The sequence below is a fragment of the Bos grunniens genome, chromosome 8 (assembly GCF_055505025.1).
Source record: "Bos grunniens cultivar Pamir isolate PY7600 chromosome 8, Bosgru_T2T1.0, whole genome shotgun sequence".
Lineage (NCBI taxonomy): Eukaryota > Metazoa > Chordata > Mammalia > Artiodactyla > Bovidae > Bos > Bos grunniens.
The window spans coordinates 103,545,605-103,553,618 of record NC_141172.1 but is presented as its reverse complement, the minus strand read 5'-3'; positions in this window follow the sequence as shown (position 1 = coordinate 103,553,618).

The window sequence follows — 8,014 nt, the reverse complement described above, 5'->3', positions numbered from 1 at the left end:
AATACTGCCTGGAAAATCCCATGGACAGAGGAGCCTGGTAGGCTACACAGTCCATGGGGTCACAAAGAGTCTGACACGACTGAGAGACTTCACTTTCCTTTCCTTTCCTTAAATTGATTAATGTTCTATTTGATTATTAAGAACCTGGAAGGCCTTGTCAAGGGTTCAGGGCTTCTAGCCTAGAAGTGGTTGCCATTTCCTACTTTCTCAGAGACTGTCCAACACAAGGGACCCTGAGATCGTGACCAACAGAGCATGTCATGGAATTTTAGAGAACTGTACAGTTTATTTGCTCCAAGTTATATCATTTTAAGGATGAAGGAACCCAGACTCAGAAAGGTGATGTGAATGGCCCAATGCCAGGCAGTAACAAGTAGCAGTGTAAGGCTAGAAGGCATATCTCCTGACACCCAGACTAGTCATCTTTCCATGTCATCCACGACTCACTTTCTTGAGCATCTGTCATATGACAGCACTTCCCTAGATGCTAGAGAGTCGAGACAACAAAGAATATGAAGGGCGAGTCCCACGCTCGTGTCGTGTTCAGGTGGAAGGAGACAAACGATGCTGAGTAACTAAAGAAGCTGAACTTCATCAGATGACTTTATTTGTAAAGTCATGAAATATGTAATCTCCCCCCTTTTGTTTCAGGGGTGAAAAGATTAAACAAATGTTTATCTGGTTTTAATGATAAGCCCCATGTGCTTTTACTGATTTTATGTTTTATGTTAAAACATCACAAACCCAAGGTAAACTGCATATTGTATGCTGTTGGATATGTTCTTAACTAATCCCATGTCTTCTGGCACTACTGTATGTATTCAATCACTGTGAATGAAATGTTGTACGTTAAAGTATTTAATAGATGTAACTTAATAAACTGGCATTGAAAGCCACAGAATTTTAATAATTAGACCAATTCTTTTGTCCATCTGTGCATTTATTTTTCTTTCTAGATTAAGGTCCAAAGATAATCTCTTGAAGTTTTAAAATGCATCTAGTTCTCCATGTATTTGAATCCAAAATGGCAACTGATTTTTCACAGGTTATTATAAACCTTATGACCAATTGATTGTTAAGCCCAAAATATTGTACCACTCTGGTCAGATGGAGGAAAGGAAGAGAAGCACAGAATATGATGAGTTCCTTTCATGAATTAGGAGATTCTGTAGTTAAGCGGTTTAAGCTCACACTAAACATCCCTAAAAAAGGAGGAAAAAAAGGCCAGAGAAAGTCATATTAGTATTTGATAGAGCCAGAACTTGGACCCAGATCTTTGAAACCACACATTCTGTCACTCATGACAACAGCAATCAGCCAGAACTGAAGGGGTTAAACTCATTCATCTCTTTCCATTTCCAGAGCAGTACCTGGAGTCACCACTGATGCTCAGCCAATATTAGGTTGGACCATATTAAACTGCCATTTCTGTGGGTCAAAAAATGGTCACATTGAAATTTCATTTGTTTCCAGCTAGTGGTTGTAGGTAAAATGAAACATGGATTGAGGGAGAAGACAATAAATCCTCCTCCAACAACTCAGTCTCAAAAATTTCCCTCTCCCTGGTGGCTCAGATGGTAAAAGAATTTGCCTGCTTTGTGGAAGACCTGGGTTCGATCCCTGGGTTGGGAAGATCCCCTGGAGGATGGCATGGCAACCCACTACAGTATTCTTGCCTGGAGAATCCCATGGACTCATGAGTCCATGAGGTCGCAAAGAGTTGGACACGACTGAGCAACTTTCACTTTCAACTCCTGGGAGTGATAAACCATTTTTTATACTTATGGAAAAAAATGAAATATTTGCCCTAAATGTATTAAAAGTCAAACGTCCACAAAAGTCATAATACCAAGTTCTCCAGATGAAAAATACTGGAGAACCAAATCCAGCTTCCCAAACACAATTTTTGTTCTCAAAAGGACTCTAATCCCTAGGAACTTCAGAACAAAGAGCAAAACTAACCAAGTGTTATATATTTTGACTGCCATCCCTGTTTACATTGCTTCTATCCACTCCCCCCATACACACCAAAATAATAATAATGAAAATGACAATAATAATAATGCTTCAGGGTGGAATTGTAGAAAACACAGTGGATTAGAGTCAATGAACTTTGTTCCAGGCCCCGGTTTGTCACCCGGCATATTCTGCCACCTTGGGCAAACCACTTTATTTCTATGAATCTCAATGTCTTCCTGTGAGAATCATGAGTGAGTGCATGCTATGTCGCTTCAGTCGTGTCTGACTCTGCGATCTCATGTACTGTAACCCACCAGGCTCCTCTGTCCAGACAAGAGTACTGGAGTGGGTTGCCATGCCCTCCTCCAGGGGATCTTCCCAACCCAGGGATCAAACCCTGCAATGCAGGGGGATTCTTTACTGTCTAAGCCACTAGGGAGGCCTGAGAATCTTGAGTACAGAAGGATCAAGTGAGCTAAAGCCCCTTCCATTTGTAATTTAGAAACAAGTCTCAATAATTCTATGCTCATAATGCTTGACTTTCAAGTGAGCTTCCCTTTTTCAGTGTATTGGGGGAGACAAGAGGGTTTCTCCAAGAGAAAGCAAAATTCCCCGTGTACCATATATTTCGAGTACGTTACACTTGGCGAATGGGGACTTTTCACTCACCCAGGGCAGAAAATGGAAAGGTGGCTGGGACTGAGACATGTACTCCAGGGTCAGTGAGTGCTGTGCCATCCTGACAGCACTCTTCCTGCCCCTCTGCTCCCCCTCAACCACCACCACCCACCCCCGGACTTTCCACTGGGCTTGGCAGCCCTTTCACCAGCTTGGGTTTCTAAGTTCACCTCCAGCCTAAGATTCTAGGTTCACAGCTAAACAAGCCAGAATTGTCATCATCGTCATAATACAGATGAGTAAAGTCAGGTCTTGCTTTTGAAGGGAAATCCTACCCAGAGCCCTCTCCTCTCCAGGTTGTGCATTTATCCCAGGGGACCATGATGCACTATCATTAAAGCATTTCCCAGGAAGTTCTGCCCTCAAGCAAAACTGCTTGACCGGCTCTATGTTTATCTTGTGCTTTTCAGGGCAATAGATCTCAATTTTGACTACACATTGGCAGAAGTGGGAGATGGGGCTAGATTAAAAAAAAAAAAAAAAAAAAACACCTGATGTCCAGGCAATATCACAGACTAATTAAATTAGAATAATAGAAGGTGAGGTTTCCCAGGTGGTGCTAGCAGTAAAGAATCCACCTGCCAATGCAGGAGCCACAGGAGACATGGGTTCGATTCCTGGGTCTGGAAGATCCCCTGGAGGAGGAAATGGCAACCCACTCCAGTATTCTTGCTGGGATAATCCTATGAACGGAGGAGGCCGGAGGGCTACAGTCCATACAGTTGCAAAGAGTTGGACAAGACTGAGCACACACACACACACAATGGAAGACAATCAAACGTATTTTTTTTAACTCCAATGTGGAGCCAGAGTTGAACCAGAAATTTATTTTTATTGGAGTATAGTTGCTTTACAATGTTGTGTTAGTTTTTGCTATAAAGAAAAGTGAATCAGTTATACATATACAAAAACCCTGCTTTTTTGGAGTCCCTTCCCACTCAGGACACCACAGAGCACTGAGTAGAGTCCCCTGTGCTGCACAGTCGGTTCTCATTAGTTATCTGTTTTATACGTAGCAGTGCATATATATCAATCCCAATCTCCTAATCCATCCCATTCCCTTTTTCCCCCAATTGGTGTCTATATGCTTCCTCTTTACATCTGTGTCTCTATTTCTACTTTGCAATAGTGAACCAAAATTGTTGAAACACCAACACAGGAAGCAAAGAGCAGGGTCCTGAAGCTGGACGGACCTGTGTTGCATTCTCAATTCCACCACGCTCCAGCTGTGAGACCTCAGACAGCTGAGGTAGTCTAGCTGAGCCTGGCTTTCTTCATTTGCAAAATGAGAAGGAGGGCAGTATCTGCCTTAGGTGCCCTCCTGAAGATAATATGAGACTTTGCCCATCAAAGTGCATGGCCTCTGATCAGAGCTCAGTAAATGACAGTCGCCCTTCTGTCATAACCTAGAGATTATGCTCTCTGTATTTCTCCTCTTCCGCCTTTAAGGAAGCAAAACCAAGTTATAGGAATTATAATGAAATGGGGTAGAGTAAATGATGAGCTACAGATTGGGTTATTCATTCATTCAACTGATGCTTAATAAGCACCTTCAATATATTAGGCTCCTGTTGGGAGCTGTGAGTGAAACTGACATGGCTATTGAGCTCACCAAGCTTCCAAGCTACTGAATTGAAATTATGAAGGGGGAACCATAAAGGAATAAAATAATGACATTACATCCTGATAAGTCATCACAGAAAGGAAACAAACAGGGTGTGAAGACAGAGAACCAAGAAGAGGGATCCAACCACAGAGGTTGATTCAGTGTGTTTGATTTAGTTAACATCTGGACTGATGACTATACAACACAATTACTGATTGATAGCAAGTATGACTAATCCAGCGAGTACTGCCAATTACTAGGACCTGCAGGGGCAAAGAATAAGATGACTGAGCACTGGTCAGCTGCCAGCTGTCCCTGAGCCAAAAGCAAATGAGTTTCACCTTGGACTCTTCTGGTATGGCTGGTCACAACCACCCCACCAATCCCTAGCACTCCATTCCGTGCTTTCAGACGGGAAACATTTCTCCTGCACCACGGCATGGGGATCCAGAACCCTTCTTTGCCCTTCTTGCCATTTTTAAAAAAATATTCATTGACGTATTTGGCTGTGCTGGGTCTTCGTTGTGACACGTGGGATCTAGTTCCCTGAGCAGGGATGGAATCTAGGCCCCTAGTATTGAGAGTGCGGAGTCTTCACCACTGGATCACCTGGGGAATTCCCAATTTTTTTTTAGGGATGATACCAACTGGAGTTTGCTTCCTGCACCAGGGACCTTTCCCTAGTGTCCTGGCACTGGGAAACACAATTTGAAACCACAAGAAAAAGCACTGGCATGTATCTCTTCTCTCAAGAGTTCCATGTGGAGGAGAATTGGGTCCAGAGGACAATAACAATTTTATAGAGAAGCAAACAGGCCTAGAGAGGAAACTGTCAGGCCCAATGGAGCCTGATCAACCTCAGTACACTGTTCCCAGCTCCTGTAGTGCCTCCCTAGAGGGGACGGCCCTTGGGCAAACGGGTCAGAGATGTCCCACTCTGGAAGTCTACACAGCCAAATTAAACCCCTGTAAGTGCTTGTGGGTGTGATACAGACAGGAACACAGGAGTAAGGGCCAATGCACTGGGACCTTTCCATGTCTCCAAGACCTTGTCTGGTCTTTTCACCATGAGCATCTTCGCCATTGACATCTTCGCTGCAAGCATTTTTACCATATAACTACTAACAGGTTGTAAGGCAATTTTGCCATAAAAGATAAAATAACAAAAAAGAGGGATATGATGACTTATTTACAAAACAGAAACAAACTACAGACTTTAAAGAACTTGTGGTTACCAAGGGGAAGGGTCAGAGGTAGATTGGGAGTTAGGAACTGACATGAACACACTGCTGTATTTAAAAATAGATAACCAACAAGAACTTACTGTATAGCACAGGAAATGCTGCTCAGTACTCTGTAATAACCTAAATGGGAAAAGAACTTGAAAAAGAGCAGCCACATGTGTATGTATAACTGAATCACTCTGCCGAACACCTAAAACTTGGACAACATTGTTAATCAACTATGCTCCAATATAAAATTTTAAAAATTCAAATCTACAAAAGGACTTAATGGGGCGGGGGGGCGGGCAGTGCAAGAAATTAGGAGACTGAGATTGACACATACACACTATGGGAGTGTGTGACTCCCTGACACGCCCTTGCATTGGGAGCAGGAACTCTCAGCCACTGGACCACCAGGGAAGATCCACATATACTCTATTGATACTATGCACAAAATAGATAACTAATGAGAATCTACTGTACAGCAGGGGGAACTCTACTTAGTGCACTGTGGTGACCTGAATGGCAAGGAAGTCCAAAACGGACAGGGTATATATATACACACACACATACATATATATATATATATATATATGTATATATATAGTTGATTTATTTTGCTGTATGGTAGAAACTATACATTCCAATGCCAAAGAAAGGCAATGCCAAAGAACGCTCAAACCACCGCACAATTGCGCTCATCTCACACGCTAGTAAAGTAATGCTCAAAATTCTCCAAGCCAGGCTTCAGCAATACCTGAACCGTGAACTTCCAGATGTTCAAGTGGTTTTAGAAAAGGCAGAGGAACCAGAGATCAAATTGCCAACATCCACTGGATCATCGAAAAAGCAAGAGAGTTCCAGAAAAACATCTATTTCTGCTTTAATGACTATGCCAAAGCCTTTGACTGTGTGGATCACAATAAACTGTGGACAATTCTGAAAGAGAGAGGAATACCAGACCACCTGACCTGACTCTTGAGAAATCTGTATGTAGGTCAGGAAGCAACAGTTAGAACTGGACATGGAACAACAGACTGGTTCCAAATAGGAAAAGGAGTACGTCAAGGATGCATATCGTCACCCTGCTTATTTAACTTCTATGCAGAGTACATCATGAGAAATGCTGGACTGGAAGAAACACAAGCTGGAATCAAGATTGTTGGGAGAAATATCAATAACCTCAGATATGCAGATGACACCACCCTTATGGCAGAAAGTGAAGAGGAACTAAAAAGCCTCCTGATGAAAGTAAAAGAGGAGAGTGAAAAAGTTGGCTTAAAGCTCAACATTCAGAAAATGAAGATCATGGCATCCGGTCCCAACACTTCATGGGAAATAGATGGGGAAACAGTGGAAACAGTGTCAGACTTTATTTGTTTGGGCTCCAAAATCACTGCACATGGTGACTGCAGCCATGAAATTAAAAGACGCTTACTTCTTGGAAGAAAAGTTATGACCAACCTAGATAGCATATTCAAAAGCAGAGATATTACTTTGCCAACAAAGGTCCATCTAGTTAAGGCTATGGTTTTTCCAGTGGTCATGGATGCTGGAGTTGGACTGTAAAGAAAGCTGAGCGCTGAAGAATTGATGTTTTTGAACTGTGATGTTGGAGAAGACTCTTGAGAGTCCCTTGGACTGCAAGGAGATTCAACCAGTCCATCCTAAAGGAGATCAGTCCTGGGTGTTCATTGGAAGGACTGATGTTGAGGCTGAAACTCCAATACTTTGGCTACCTCATGCGAAGAGCTGACTCATTGGAAAAGACCCTGATGCTGGGAGGGATTGGGAATAGGAGGAGAAGGGAACGACAGAGGATGAAATGGCTGGATGGCATCATCAACTCGATGGACATGAGTTTGGGTGAACTCCAGGAGTTGGTGATGGACAGGGAGGCCTGGCGATTCATGGGGTTGCAAAGAGTCAGACAGAACTGAGAGACTGAACTGAACTGAACTGATAGTAGAAACTAACCCAATATTGTAAAACAACTATATTCCAATAAAAAAATTAATTAAAAAAAAATTAAAAAATTAAAATGTCAGAATGTGAAAATGAATGAATAAAATTTTAAAATGACATAATGAAACATTAAAACATGAAAAATGAATAAAAAATTAAAGACTTTATTGCAAACTATAAAATATTCAAGTATGTTTAAAATTTCTGCAGACTTATGGCAATACTGCACAGGGAATCAATTTTATTTTGTGGCTTGTCTTCCAAGCCTTTGTTCATGTATTATACATTTTTTGGCTTATTGACTCGTCCCCTTGTTCAGCGTCATATTTTTTTCTTTTTGGCTAAAATTTTTTCCTTCATTAAGAGAGATTTCCAAATACTGGGATGCATATTTGTCACTGAGCTCTGTATTGCCCGGTGAATGCCTATTGCTTATTCTTGGAGTACTGTCATATGTCTGTTGATAGACATTCCATGGGAAAGGTGGGTTCAACTCTGAGCCTTGAACCCCCTTGACCTGTTTCACTCCAATGTAGTGTGTTTCAAAACAAGAAACCAGTTCTTGGGGCAAACCTCCATGCTC